The sequence below is a fragment of the Pelodiscus sinensis genome, chromosome 2 (assembly GCF_052426305.1).
Source record: "Pelodiscus sinensis isolate ZL-2025 chromosome 2, ASM5242630v1, whole genome shotgun sequence".
NCBI classification, from domain to species: Eukaryota; Metazoa; Chordata; order Testudines; family Trionychidae; genus Pelodiscus; species Pelodiscus sinensis.
In genome coordinates, this window is record NC_143053.1 from 131,456,257 (window position 1) to 131,471,283 (window position 15,027).

Genomic DNA, 15,027 nt, shown 5'->3' on the forward strand with positions numbered 1-15,027 from the left:
GGAGAGTGTTGTATAAGGGGGACCCTTGGGAAAGGAGGGGCTGGGGGCTATGAGGGTGCAGTGGGAGTGAGGGGGGAGCCCCATCCCTGGGGCCTTATGCCATCCCACCCTCATACAGCCCTGCTGCTGGGGAGGAGGGCAGCCTCATAAGAGGTGGCTCCTGAGATGTTTGAGGGGGGCAGGGGAGGAGAGGGGGGCAGGCACCTCTCAAGGGTTCAGGCACCCCCTCTCTCCTTCTCTGTTTTGTGTGGTTCTTTGTCTCTTTCTGCAGGTTGTAAGGGCCATCAACTCCATCCTGCTGTGGAGGGTCATCTGTCTGGGAGACCTGGACGCGACTGTGGCCGAATTTCCTGTCCTGGGGTTCCCGAACTGTGGGGGAGCGATCAATGGGACCTACATACTGATCCACGCACCGGAACATTGAGCGGCCTAGTATAGTAACAGGAAGGGCTACTTTTCCGTGGTGCTGAAGGCCCTGGTCAACCACTGGGGATACTTCACAGACATATTTATCAGATGGTCGGACAGGGCACTGGATGCCTGTGACCTCCGGAACTCTAGCCTGCACAGGAAGCTTGAGGTGGTCATGTTCTTCGCCGCCACCACAGTGCATCGTAGGGGATGTAGCCTATCCCGTCATGCCATGGCTTATGAAGCTGTACACCAGCCACCTGGATCCCAGCAGGGACCAATTTAATGCCCACCTGAACTGGACCCAGATTCAAGTGGAGTGCCCCTTCGGCTGCCTTAAGTAATGTTTCCGGTACCTCCTCACCTGCCTCGATGTGGGGGAGCACAACATCCCCGAGTTGGGGGCATCATGTTGTGTCTTCTACAACATTGTGGAGAGGAAGCGGGAGGCCTTCTCCCCGGGGTGGGGGGCAGATGCCGGCCATGATGGGCGAGTCTTCCATCAGCCACGGACAACTGCCATCTGCCAGGCCTATCAGGCTAGGGTGCACATCCGGAAGGACCTGAGGAAGAAGTTCTCTCAAGGACCCCAGTAACTCTCCTCAGGGCCTCCTCCCTAGGGGCCTCTGGCTTGCAGCCCTCTCCCTTTACCACCACAATCCTTCCTTTTGCCCTTTCTCTGACCTCCCCATAAATGTTTGGTTTTTAAAAGGTTTGGTTTTTTTAAAAAATGCCATCTGCATTGATTTCAGATTCAGGAAAGGTGGGCACTGGGACGAGGGACTCATAAGTAGGAGGGAGGATCAAAACTGGTAGGGGGCAGCTCGATGTGGCACCTCAGGTGCGGGGACCTTGTCAGGGTTGAGTGGGTCCAGGGAACACAGAAAGATAGACAGGAGGGGGGGGCTGGAGCAGCGTCAGGGTTGGCAGGGGGAATGGGGAGGGGCCATAGGCATCACTTGAGGAGGGGGCATGGGCATCACCTGGGGAGGGAGCAGAGGCATAGCAAGGGGGGTGGGTGGAGGAGGAATTAACATAGCAGGGGGTGCAAGAGGCTCGAAGCCAGGAGTAGCGGCATCAAGCGGGTGTGCCGTCATGCGGGCCATGACGGCACACATGGTGTCACACTGCTGCATTAGTTGGTCCCAGGCATGCTCCCGCTACTGCAGGACGGAGCAGACCTTGTGCACCAGGGTCTGGTGGATGTCACAAAGGACACTGATGTGCTGGTGCATCAGGTCCTTGTGCACCCTGGTGCTCCTTTGGGTCCCCCAGGCTCTGGAGGGTCGCGGCGGTGGTGTGGCTCAGCTCTTAGTCCGGCTGTGCAGAACACTGACGGGGTATGTCTACATTACCCTCCTAGTTTGAACTAGGAGGGTAATGTAGGCATACCGCACTTGCAAATGAAGCCCGGGATTTGAATTTCCCGGGCTTCATTTGCATAAGCGGGGCTCCGCCATTTTTAAATCCCTGCTCGTTCGAACCCTGTGCCGTGCGGCTACACGGGGCACGAACTAGGTAGTTTGAACTAGGCTTCCTAGTTCGAATTACCGTTACTCCTCATTCCACGAGGAGTAATGGTAGTTCGAACTAGGAAGCCTAGTTTGAACTACCTAGTTCGTGCCGCGTGTAGCCGCACGGCACAGGGTTCAAATGAGCGGGGATTTAAAAATGGCGGAGCCCCGCTTATGCAAATGAAGCCCGGGAAATTCAAATCCCGGGCTTCATTTGCAAGTGCGGTATGCCTACATTACCCTCCTAGTTCAAACTAGGAGGGTAGTGTAGACATACCCAGGGAGAGGTGGTCAGTCATCCCTGAAGACCCTGTCCCTGAGGCCGTGCCCTCCACTGTGAGCAGCGATGAACAGTCCATGGCCCAGAGGAGGGCCATATAGGGCCTGAACATCAGGCCCTGTCTCACAGGGACTATGACTTGCCCAGAGGACCATCCTGCTCGCTTCCTAATTCCCCCGGCCCACGGACATACAGTCAAGGGAAGTGTGCAGCCACATTGGGATCTCCTCATGGGTGGCAGAGGAGCTGGGAGCAGCCTGGGCCTCTCTGGGGTTCGCAGGCACAGGTGCAGCTCACTGTGGGAGTGAGTACTGCCTCGCACATGCAGGCATGCCCATATGCTGTGTGCAGCACTCCTCAGTCTGCCTGGGGTCGTGCCTGTGCCCTTGTGGCTAGCCTGCTTCCAGCTGGAGTGCCTCCTCCACTGTGGCAGGATGTGTGTAGCCTCCCCTGAGCTGGGGAGCAGGATCCCACCCATGCTCAGGGGCTGCCTGCTGTGTCCACGTGCCTCACAGTAACTCAGCACATGGTTGCACGTGCACGGAGAACTGCACGATACCCAGCCCAAGCAGCCCGAGTGACACTCACCCGCCGCCCCCTGTGTGCCTGCCTCCCCCGCCCTGAATGTGTGAAAGTTTCGCCACCCCCAGAATGTGATGCAGTTCCTGGTAATAGGAGCAGGTGTCAGGTCCTGCCCTTGAGCGCGAGCTGTGCTCTGTAGCCTGGACATATCCCTGGCAGAGCTCTTTCACCTTACTCCGGACCTATTCAACGGTCCGGGGTGGGTGTCCGCTCTCCGCCAGGGAGGCAGCCATCCAGCCATAAATGTCGGTGTTGCGATGCTTGGCCCAGGGATCCTGTAATGTCTCCTCCTTGCCCCACAGCTTGAGGAGGAATAGGATCTCTGGGCCTGACTAGGACGGGGCCCTGGGTGGGTCCTGGGACCCCTGGGGCTGCTCCTGGAGAGGACCAGGGGAGTCGCGGGGGACTTGTGGCTCAGCTATCAGTGAGTAGGCCTGTGGTAGGGACAGCCGTGTGGTGAAATCCTGCTCTCTGGCCAGCTTCGTGCCACAAGGCTTGTCCAGGGTGCCTGCAGCTTTAAAAGGGGCTATGAGACAGGAACTATAGAGTTGTGATGACTTTGTATAGAGTGGCCACCAGGGCACCTGTGCTTTTTCTTGGAGGCCTCTTCTTTGGAAAAAAAAAAAACCTCCTCCCCATCCACGCACACCTTTTTGTGAAGGCACTCTTTCACAAAAAGGCTCGTTCCTCATAGATTACCAATGCTGGAAAACCCCCTCTGTTCTTTCGATTTACTTGCGAAAGAACGAGATCGCAGTGTGGACGTTCTGTAAGTTTTGACAGAAAAACCTCTGTTTTTCCGACAAAACTCTGTATTGTAGACATACTCTGAGAGGTGATAGCTAGGTGAATAGAAGAATTCTTCTGTTAACATAATGATGACTATACTAGAACTTATATCCCTTACCTTCATTTCACAGAGTGTGAGTTTTTTCACAGTCCTGAGCAATGTAGTGAGATCAGCCTAACTACATAGTTTGGACCAGACCTCAGTAAAGAAAACCACTGCCTCCCTCTAGTTGAGATGCATTTATATTCTCAGTGCATTTTTTGCAGCTGAGGAGGGAATTGCTTAGTTCACAATTAAATGGGAACACGCATGCATGTGCAACTTTGTTTTCTACATGTTCAGTCAGCACATTTTGCCTGTAGTTTTATGGAATACTAAGGGGAAATGGGTCCTCATATCCCTCATTTTCTGTGATTGGCAACTGTTATTGGCATCATTCTGCTTAGCAACAGCTGTTGTTTTGTTAGATAATACTCCAGTGGTATTTGATGTATAGGGATCCAACACAGCATCAGCGTCATCACCATCGCCTTGAGTTTTGTTGAGTGGTGCAGAATTTGCAGATCTTTTACAAATAGTTTCTTTTTCTAATCAAACTTTAAAAGAAACTTTTTTTAAAAAATGGAATTCCGAATGAGAAAGGGTATCAACTAGAGGAGCCTTTATATAGAATGAATTGTTTGTTTGAATCAGTTTCCATTGGACACGTGTACATGTTACAAAACCTTTTTTAAAATATCCATTGGTAAAATTGGCACTAACTGGCATCCTTGTGAAGTATCAGTTTGAGGATTATGAGACTATAAAGAATTAACTACCATCTCACTTGATAAGATGATCAATCCAGAAGACGGAAAAGACAGTTACTTTTCACGGTCTATATTTATTGTGATTAAATTGAGGTGTTCATTCTCTATGGCAGTCAATCACTATGATATCTGTAAGAGTATCTATAAACAACAAATAATGTTCATATTAATTTTAACGAAATCCAGTCTTGTGTAACTTTAAATGTTTCATAAGATTGAGAGTTGTGGGAAATTGTTTCCTGCTGCAAGGGCCCAGGCATGCAAGGATTCATAGTTTTATTACAAAGATTATGCCTATTAAAGGGCTATATTAGTCCATTTTTGCCAGATTGTTTTTGGTGGGTGTCAGAAACTTTCAAATCATAAAGGACAAACTTTACAAATTAGTGTGCATAGAATGAGTCTACTGAATCCCTTTATAGCCACCACTTTCCTCCCTGGATTACTCAGGAGCAGGCAGCACTCACCTGTGTGTCTGGGTCTCTGATGTTGTTAACATTAAAGGAGATCCCAAATACCCGGCTCATGCTGCTTTCTGTGGCTCCCCTTACTTGCAAGCGGAGAACCAGAGCTAATGGGAACCATGAGGCTCTGTGGCCACAGAGCCAGCAAATGAACACACCGGAGTGGCCAGTTAGCAGGTTTCTCTAAGTGGTTTTGCACACTACTTTGAGAAAAACTGGACTAGGGATGTTAAAATGCATTTAATCAAGTAAATGTGTAAGTGCTGAAAAGTTCAGCAGTTACACGTTGGGTGGCAGGCTGTTCCTGCCTGCCCCCTGTGTTGCTGCCTCTGATACAGAAGCAGCAGCACAGGGTGTGGGGAGGGCAGGTAGCTCCTGGGGATCTGGTGTGTGCCGAGATCCATATAGGGACCCTTCTTATAACCATGAAGGTTAACCGATGAGCCCAGGTTCATCATTTAACCATGTATACAGTTACACCTCCACATCCCTAGACTTTAAAGAGTATTATTATTTGTATTACCTTAGTTCCCTAAGGTCCTCATCAGTATTCAAGCCTTATCATGTTAGTAATGTCAACGCTCATGGGAAAATAGTGTCTAGAGGATCTTAGATTTAATTAAAATAATATGCAACAAATGTGAGTAGAAAACAACAAGGTGAGGGTAATGGTAATTTAATGACCATCCTACTGAAATGCTTTTCTCTACATGGACATTTATTGTTTTATTGTTACATCTGTCAGTAACATGAGAAAGTGTTTTAAATGGAGCTGAGTGTATTAAAAAGTGTTTTTGATGGGGTGTAGTCATGGAAGTCTCCTGGGGATTGTTTCCCAGTATGCTGATTCTGCCACTGACACCCACCTTCTTGTGCTCTGGGGCTCCCCATCATGCTGTCCTGTTGGTCAGACAAAGTCAGACATCCTCCCTTGCCCCAGTAGAGCAATGCAGACATTGAACCACTTCAACTCTGGGCAGATGCATTTTTGGGGCATAACACCCAGGAAAACAACCCCCAAGTGGGACCAAAACTCCCAGGATAAATTATTCTTCCTCTGTGTAAAAGTTTTACACAGTGAAAGCTTATCATCTAAGCCTCTTTTATCAATTAAAAAAGTGGTTGTTCCCCCGGATACTTATACTGGGCCTGATAGTAAACAAAAGTGTTTTTATTACGTACAAACAGTACTATTTAAGTGGTTGCAACTGAAAAAAAGACAGATCAAAGTAAATTACTAAATTTAAATAAATAGCTTAGCTTGTTCCCAGTCACAAAAAAACCTCACAAACTTATTGCATACAAATTCTTACCCTAAGGAAATGTTTGTATTTCAGGCATAATTTTAAAATTAGAGAAAAACTCTTTTACTCTCACTTGGATCTTTATCCTTCTTTGTATCCTAATGTGTCAGGACATTCCCCAGGCTAGACAAAGACAAAGGTCTGAGAGTTTCCCATTGCTTAAATAGACTCTCCGTCAAGGCGGGAATCTTTTGGAAAAATACCAGCATCAAAATGGAATCCTAGTACCACATGGTAGGGTCACATGTTTTCCTAGGACCAACCACCTTCCTGACTTAAATGACAAACAAAGCTGTTGACAAGTCAGTATGTTGACCTCCAGCTCATTAAGGCTTGTGGTGGGGTCACCAGGGATGGCTCTCATTAGTACATTTAAAACCATAAACAGTCTTATACTTCATATTTCTAACTTCACATACAAGCATGATACAAGTACCAAAATCCAGCAGATTGTAACATTAAAATTGATAGGTTACATGAGATATTTTGTCCAAATCATCTTCAAGTTATGCATATTTATATTCATAAGCCAATTTTCATAAAGCATTGGGGAACCATCACAGTTTTTATGACATGAGACATAAGATAAGGAAAGAAGAAAAACAATCACTGTGACAACAATACACAAAGATGTAGCTCGCTATTATTATGCATTTCAGCTGAGGACAAAAATTGTGGTGGAGTCCAGTCTAACATTTCACCCTGCTTACAACCATGAAAAATATTACCATTCAAACAGCTAGTTTAATTCATTTTCGGAGATGGTGATCTCGTCCCTTTCAGTGTATTAAAGTAGATTGATGGCAAAACAACAAAAGGCCTGCTGGATAGAAGGAAGAATTTCTAACTGTTGTAAAACTTGGAAAGTTTCTGCTAAAGAATATGAGACTTCCCAGATTTAATATAATTTTACAAGTAGAGATTCTAGAAGCAATGATGAGGTCCCTTGTCAAGAAATGTGTTAAGTTTCTTTGTCTGCTGCTGTACACAGTATATTTATTTTTCTAAAAGATTAAGTTGAACTGGCAGCACTGTTCTACCAAAGTTTTGCTTTTCTGAACATTCCTGGGGATGACCTTGATTCATTATTACCTTATTTACCAATGAAAAATGCAGTGTATTTAGAATTATTTTAATATTAGCTGAATGATTAGTTATCTAGTAGGTAACAGCAAGCTACTATATTTAGTATATTAAGCACCAGCAAAGAGACCAGATAAATTACAACTATACTGCAAATGGTTAACTAGATCTGTAAACAATAAACTAACCAAGAGGAGAACCCCTGCATGTTTTCTTGTTTAATGTAAAAGAACTTGACATCAGCAATGCCCATGCTCTCAGTTTCAGAGAGTAACGCAATATTACATTCCAGTGACTGATATGCATTTTTCTACAATCATCTTTTATAAGAAGATCCTTAAGCACTGTACACAAATAACTTGATGTTACAGAGATAGGCTGTTTGCTCCTTTGGGTTCTCTTTATAAGCTCTAGAATGAAAGGCAGCATCTTCTTCAACGCTTAGCCAGACAGTCAACCTTAGCGATTGTTCACCGTTTGGTCTGTTCCTGCAAAACCATGAAGACATGATAGCCTGAGGCTACGTCTACACTACTGTGATCTATTGGAAAAAGGTACGCAAATTGCGCTCTACACTGGGTCAAATTGCGCTCTACACTCCACAAATTGTGCTTTACACTGGGCCAAATTTCGGAAAAGCCTCCTCTTTCAGAAGAGTCCTTCTTCCTTGTGGGAAGAGGAAGACAGGGTTTCCGAAAGACCATGTCTGCTCATCCGCAAAAAAAAAAAAGAAAGCGCAGACGCATTCCCGTGATGTGGCAGAGTTTTTCCGGGATACTGGAGGTATCCTGGAAAGACCCTGTAATGTAGACATAGCCTGAGAGTCAAACATCACAACAGAATTGATGAACTCATTATAAGAGGGCGTCTGCCTCTGGGTCACCTCAACCCTTTCCTTAGTGGAATTTTATCCAAGATGTTACAATCTACTTGGAGAACGGTGTTTGCTGTAATGTCTTGTGACATCCTATAAAGACAGTATATTAAAGGCATGTCTGATCTACCTCTCTCTTTCAAAAGAGGGATATAAATTAGACATATTGAAATTGCAAATGAAGCCAGGATTTGAATTTTCTGCGCTTCATTTACATAATGGCGGCCGCGTGTTCTTTCGAAAACAGGTATTTTGAAAGTGAAACAGCTGTCTAGATGGGGTTCTTTTGGGGAAAAATCCCTTTTTCAAAAGATCCTGTACTCCTCGAAAGAATCGTGTCTAGTGGAGGTTTCACTTTCAAAATACCCATTTTCGAAAGAATGCGCGGCCACCGTTATGCAAATGAAGCATGGGAAATTAAAATCCCGGCTTCATTTGCAATTTCGATATGTCTAATTTACATCCCTCTTTTGAAAGAGGGATGTAGTCTAGACATAGCCTAAAACTTCATTTTTTCTAACTAGCCCTTTCCTCCCAAGAGCCCCTCTATCATTCAGAACATCTCTAACCATTTTATACCAATAGAATCTGTAAAATGGATGCACTCCAACCTTTTCCTTATGAGGAAGTTATTCCTGAGGTAACAATAAGAGTCACAAGAGCTGAGTTAAAAACAAACAAACAAACAAAAACCAATATGGAGATATGCAAAACCTAGTTTGTTCAGAGCAGAAGCTGCATGAAAAAGGGCATGCAGAAATACTGAACATCAAAACATTGATTCATATGTTCAGTTTCTGTTTCACTTCTGAGAGTTCAGATTTCACAAATCCAAACTTTCTAACTCCCTTTGGCTTCAGCATTCCTCCCCATGTTGCACAGGTCTTTTAAAAAATGTCTCACAAAGAAGCTAATTGAGCCTTTTTCAAACAAAAATGCAAGACCCAGCACCAGATTGCATCCTCTTGTGAGTTTAACTATTCACAGGACACAATTCCGCTGCTACCTTCATCTGACTCAGGATATCTGCTTCTAGAACAATTACATTAAATCAGGGCTACTCAACTTTGGAAGCCCAGGGCCACAATGATACTCACAGCACATGCTGAGGGCCACAACTGAAGTTTGGTTGCATATACATGCAAATATATATGCAAATATGTGCAAATAGCTTCTTTCACACTGATGGGCATGAATACAAAAATTAAGTCAAGACTACACAACATTCAGGACCTATTTAAGTCAGTTCTTCTGATAGTAATAAAATGCAATATTTACCCGATGTCCACCCATAGGACAGCATTTTTAATGAGCAATGACATTACAGGAATTTAACTACTAAAATGCATATCGACAGAAGACCATTATATTGACTACTTTTTTGTTTTGCTTTCACAACAGTACAAGAATTTAACTACTAAAACACACATAAACCCAAACCACACTGTAAACCCAAACCGCACCATGGGCCATAAACAAACAGGCCACCGGGCCGCATGTGGCCCATGGGCCGTATATTGATTAACCCTGCATTAAATTGTTGCTTTTCTCTTGCCATCTCTCTTTTAACCAGTATTTTTTTGCATTTCTTTGTTTCACTAAGATATATTTTCCTCTCCTATTTGTCCTTCTTGTGTAACTTCAGCATAGTCAGTTTCATCTGTCCATCCATCCCAGTTTATACTTCTGTCCTTATGGCTAAAGAATGGATCCATGTCTGCCAACAGTCTTTGTACCAGTATTGCCACTTGTATATGGTAATTACTTTTTTATGGGTTTCCTACATCAGGCTGGGTAAGCAGGGCCTGGCACTTATTTATTCTATTATCTAAAATCTGGTCAATGGTCAGGTCAGTGGTATTTATCCTGGGGTGAGGGGTATGTGTGTGTTTGTAGTGAAGGTATTAAAGAACTTCAGAGGTGTAGCCGAGTTAGTCTGTACAGGATAAACTTTAAAAATAACAAATAGTTTGTTAGACAAATAGACAAACAAAACATGTAGATGGTACCATGAGCTTTCGTGGGCACAGCCCACTTCTTCAGATGACCAGATTGTGGGATGTGCGGGCATGGATTTTGGAAAAAATAATCATGAAGCTAATGTGTCTGAGCTAGAGCAGTCTGAGGCAACAAAATACCTACAGAGTTGCAGTTTATAGTAGATCAGTGTAAATGAGCAGCAGTTGAAGGTCAGAAAATCCATATCTATTCTTCTTTAAATATCTAGGGCAGACTTGGAGGGAGGTAAGCTAGCCAACATGAAACAATCTTGTGCCCTGGCTAGCCTGGAATAAGGCATTAAAGGATATAACTCTAAGTGAATCTCTCATCCACTATCAGATCACTGATGAATGAGACAGCAGTTGAATGTTTAGCAGGCTGTGACGACTTTGCACAGAAATATGAAAATGTATTATCAGGTTGCCAACGAATGCCTAACTGTGTGATTTCCCTTGAACACTGCTTCTGTGCACCCCGAATCCATCTGACAACCAACTCCCTTCTTTCTGCTGTCCCCCTCCCTCTCCAGCATTGAATTTATGGGCTAACTGCCACAGAGCCCTGGCTGTCATTTTCTCCAGAGCTCTAGTGCTAAAGGGTGGGTTTTTTTGCAGTTATGCTAATGCTGTACTAAGATATCTGTTTACTTTTTTGTGTCATGCAAAAAGTCTTTTCTGATAGGGCTAAAGGGGAGGACCAACATTGTATGCTCTAGAATTTGCACAGCCTTGAAGTGCCTAAGAAAGAAAAACAAGGGGGGCAAAGAGGAGAGAGCGAGAGGGAGAGTATCAGGCAGACAGGCAGTGCCAGCCAATCAGAGAAGCTCTCCAGAGCTGCAGAAGCAGAACATATGAGCTGAGGGGTTTGGAGGTACACAGAGCTGGAGTCGTGTGCCTCTCTGAGGACTGGGAGCAGCTGTGCTATGAGAACTGAGAAAAGTCCCCATTTGCTTCTTATAAATTAAGTTCCTTTTCACCAGTTAGGGCAAATCAGCCAAGGTAAGGCTTAAATAAAATGACACTTTAATGTGTAGCAACATTAATATTTCTGGACTATGGTGCTGCTAATACAATTTTCTAACCAGTATCAACAATATTTTGTGAAATATTACTATACCAGTTCATTCACAGCCTATAATATGCTTATCTTGAAGTTAATTCTAATCTGTAAGCCTTATCCTTGTGATATTTTCAAATTGTTTTTGCTTATCCAAGAATACTGCAGTGCAACCAACAAAATATAAGCATAAACATATAGCTCTGTTCTCTTTGTGTATTTGTGAATGTCTTAACAATACCTACATTTTTGCTGTATAACTTGTGAGAATAATATACAGATGCAATTTAATGGTGATCACATTCAGATGCGTTAGATCAGAACTCATTTATATATACTCTCACATGGTTTGCCTATAGCTAGCTAGGAAAACCATGTGAGAATGTATAGCAGGAACATTATATTTGATATGTGAACAATGATTTTAATCAGTCTTTCCAGTGTCCATAACATTACGTGATGTCTGAGCACTGAAATTGCAGTAGAAATGAGCTCTTGCCATGGTTTTAGCTGTAGCTACTCGTTAAAGCTTAAGCACTGACTGAACTTTTACTTCTTGTAAAGGGCACTATAAACGATACATAGGGAGAAATCAGAGTTCCCTTCATTTCCCCTTCCCCACCCCTCCACCACTAGTGCTATTGAACAACAAATAATATATGATTTAGCATTACTTTTAGCTCACCCAATGATTTTGCCAATTACACTTCTACGGGGTTTGGAATTGAGTGCTCTAGGAAGGAAGGAATTAATCAATATGATTTCACTAGCATGTGTTCTGAAAGAACCCGTGTGCATGTGTTTTTACGACTGATACCACTGCAGGAGGGTGGGGAAGCCACTGGCATGTACAAGTATAAACAAATAGTACGTTTCTGAGTCAAGACTTTATAAGAGAGCATACAGTTTTTATAGGTACTTTGTGGTCTAAATTGAGACTTTTAATACATCCAACTACAAGAGGGGTGATGCCCCGAGTCTTCTCTTGCTCAAAGAAAAAGTAGTGAAAAGGAAAGGTAAAATGAGCATGGACTTAACTTTGATAGTACCACTGACTCTAAGGTACAGATTTTGCTCTTCATCCAGAACATTGAACATAGCTCCATTGTTTTCCAAGTTTTATTTTCTGTGCTCCAATCAATCAAATACAGTTGTCTGAAAACAACTTTCTTTTTGTTCTTTTAATTTATGATAGTAAACACATGTCTTCAGGAAATCTATTAAAAAAAAACCCAGACTTTATCTAATGCTAAATTACCCTGTTGGATTTGCCGTCTTAGAAAGAAATTCATTGTAAAGCAGGTGGTTTTGCATTCCAACTGTGTGTAACATTTAACTTTCTTCAGAGTCTAATGAAAAGGGTTTAATGGACATGAAAAGTTATGCTTCGGTTTTCTAAAATCCTACTTTGATTAATAAATAGGATTCTGTTAATGTGGTTGTGGCACTGAACTTACTGGGCACGATCAATGTTCTTGAGCAGACCATATCAAACTGGAGAGGAATCAATAAATCATTTCTCTCTCACACAAACACACAGCCAAGTTATCCTTGGCAGGCATGTCCTATCAGCAGCCCTACATTAGAATATCAGTAATGACACACTGTAGCAGAGCATTTTAAAATGTACTGAGTGTGGGGATAGAGACTGACAAGAAATAAAGGGGTGTTGGTGGGAAGAGGTACCAAGCAAATAAATAAAATGTATTCTGATTAAAGTGTTAGACACCGAATATGCAATATACATAAATGTTTGAAAGGAAATGGTAGTGCATTCAGTAGTTTGCGTAATCCAATGTATGAAAGGTAGCTGGAATTTGGTTTGAGACTTCAGCGGGAGACATATGTGGGTCATTGATATAGGAGCATAAAGGAAAAGGATTATGGTCTAGTGATAACAAGAATCAGGACTCTTTAATCCTGTTCGATATTCTGCCATGACTCGCTGTGTGATCTTGGACAAGTCACATGGTCATAGAATCAAGAAATATAGCACTAGAAGGCTTCATGTGCACTGCGCCATAGTTGGAAATAAGATATGCAATTTGAGCTATGCAAATTGTGTAGCTATTTCAGGATACTTTGGTTTCCCAAAATAGTGTTGTAGTGTAGACATAGCCGAAGGGACCTCAGTAGGTCATCTAGTCCAGTCGTCTGCACTGAAGCAGAATTAAATATTATTGAAAGACTCTCCTCTAACATGTGTTTTGCCTGTCTTATTCTTATAAACTTCTAATGATGGAGAGTCCATAACCTTCTTTGGTAATTTGTTTCAGTGCTTAACTGCATTTATAGTTAAGAAGCTTTTCCTAATGTCTAACCTAAGCTTCTTTGCTGCAATGAAAGCCAATTACTTATCCTGTCCCAAGTGACTAAAGAGAACAATTTATCACCTTGTATTTATAACCTTTCATGTATTTGAAGATTATTGTCATGTCTCCTCTCATATTTAGTCTTCTCTATTCCAGACAAACAAGCCCATTATCTTTCCATCTTTTCTCAAAGCTCCTGTTTTCTAGCTCCTTAGTAATTTTTTTTGCTGTCCTCTGAACTTTCTCCAATTTGTCCATGTCTCTCCCAAAATGTGATTCCCAGAATGGGACATGGTACTCTAGCTGAGGTCTTTATCAGTGCTGAGTTGAGTGGAAATGTTATAACACTTATGCTAATACAACCCAGCATGATTATTAGGTTTTTTTGCAATAATGTAATATTGTTGACTCATTTTCAATTTGTTATGCACTATACCCCCCCCCCGATCGTTTTCTGTAGTACTTCCTCAAAGTTAGTCTTTTCCATTTTGAAATAAGATTGTTCCCCCCTAAGGGTACGTCTAGACTACAGGCTTTTGTCGACAGAAGTTTTGTCGACAGATACTGTCGACAAAACTTCTGTCGACAAAGAGCGTCTACACTACATCCACTACATGGTAGTGTAGACGCAAAGGATAGTTTACATGCAATAACACCTTCTGTCAACAGAACTCTGTCGACAGAAGGCGTTATGCCTCGTAAAATGAGGTTTACCAGCGTCGACAAAACTGCTGAGTTCTGTCGACGTTATGTCGACAGAACTTAGCGGTAGTGTGGACGCAGGTATAGTTTTGTCGACAAAAGTCCACTTTTGTCGACAAAACCCTGTAGTCTAGACACACCCTTGGTGTAATACTTTGTATTTGTCCTTATTATTGTCCTTAATCTTAATCTTGTCTTAGTTTCTTCATCTCTAAAATGAATCTAAATAATATCTTAATACTTTATAGGGACTGATGCCTAATTATGGAGTATGAGCAGCTTCAAAGTTAAGGTTGTAAATGAGTATCCATTATAAACCCTATTTTATCCTCTGCTTCTACCAATTTAAGGAATAGGCACCCCAAAATTGGTAAACTTAAGTCTGGAGCTAAAGAATTTCCCTTAAATCTAAAGAAACGTGGAAAAGTTGAGTCATGTTAAAAAAATAGGTGTTCCCCAAAGTACTAAAAATGTAATTTTTGCCACCCTTTGAACAAGGAAAAATAAAGGAAAATACATTGTTTCCGGAATTCTCACTGAAGAGTAGTTAACATGACCAGATACTACAATCAGATTGGAAAAGAGCTTAACCTTTTACTTAGGAATATTGCAATAGATTGTTTTCTCCAAAACGTTTAATATAGGGCACTGAATGGCTGTTTGAGGAGACCAAACCTTAAACAAAATGTAAAAAAATCTGTAGTTACTTGTTTTTCCTTGCAGATACAGACCTCAATGCATAAAGCAATTGCTAGATAGGCTGTTCAATGGACAAAGGACAATTTGTGCTTAAACTTGGAGTTAATCAGACTTGTTAATGCTAAATTAAGACTCTCACTATTTTA

General features: G+C 42.7%; 1 protein-coding gene across 3 annotated transcripts in view; it reads left to right on the forward strand.

The window, feature by feature from the left end:
• Positions 1-15,027, forward strand: part of CDH18 (cadherin 18) — a 1,008,237-nt gene that overhangs the window by 505,329 nt on the left and 487,881 nt on the right. The window contains exon 1 of one of the 3 annotated variants that reach the window (XM_075921431.2): positions 8,696-11,110. The exons of the other annotated variants lie outside the window; for them this stretch is intronic. The gene's annotated coding sequence lies outside the window, so the exon portion shown is untranslated. Of the gene's footprint in view, positions 1-8,695; positions 11,111-15,027 lie in introns of those variants that run through there. 3 annotated transcript variants of the gene reach the window in all.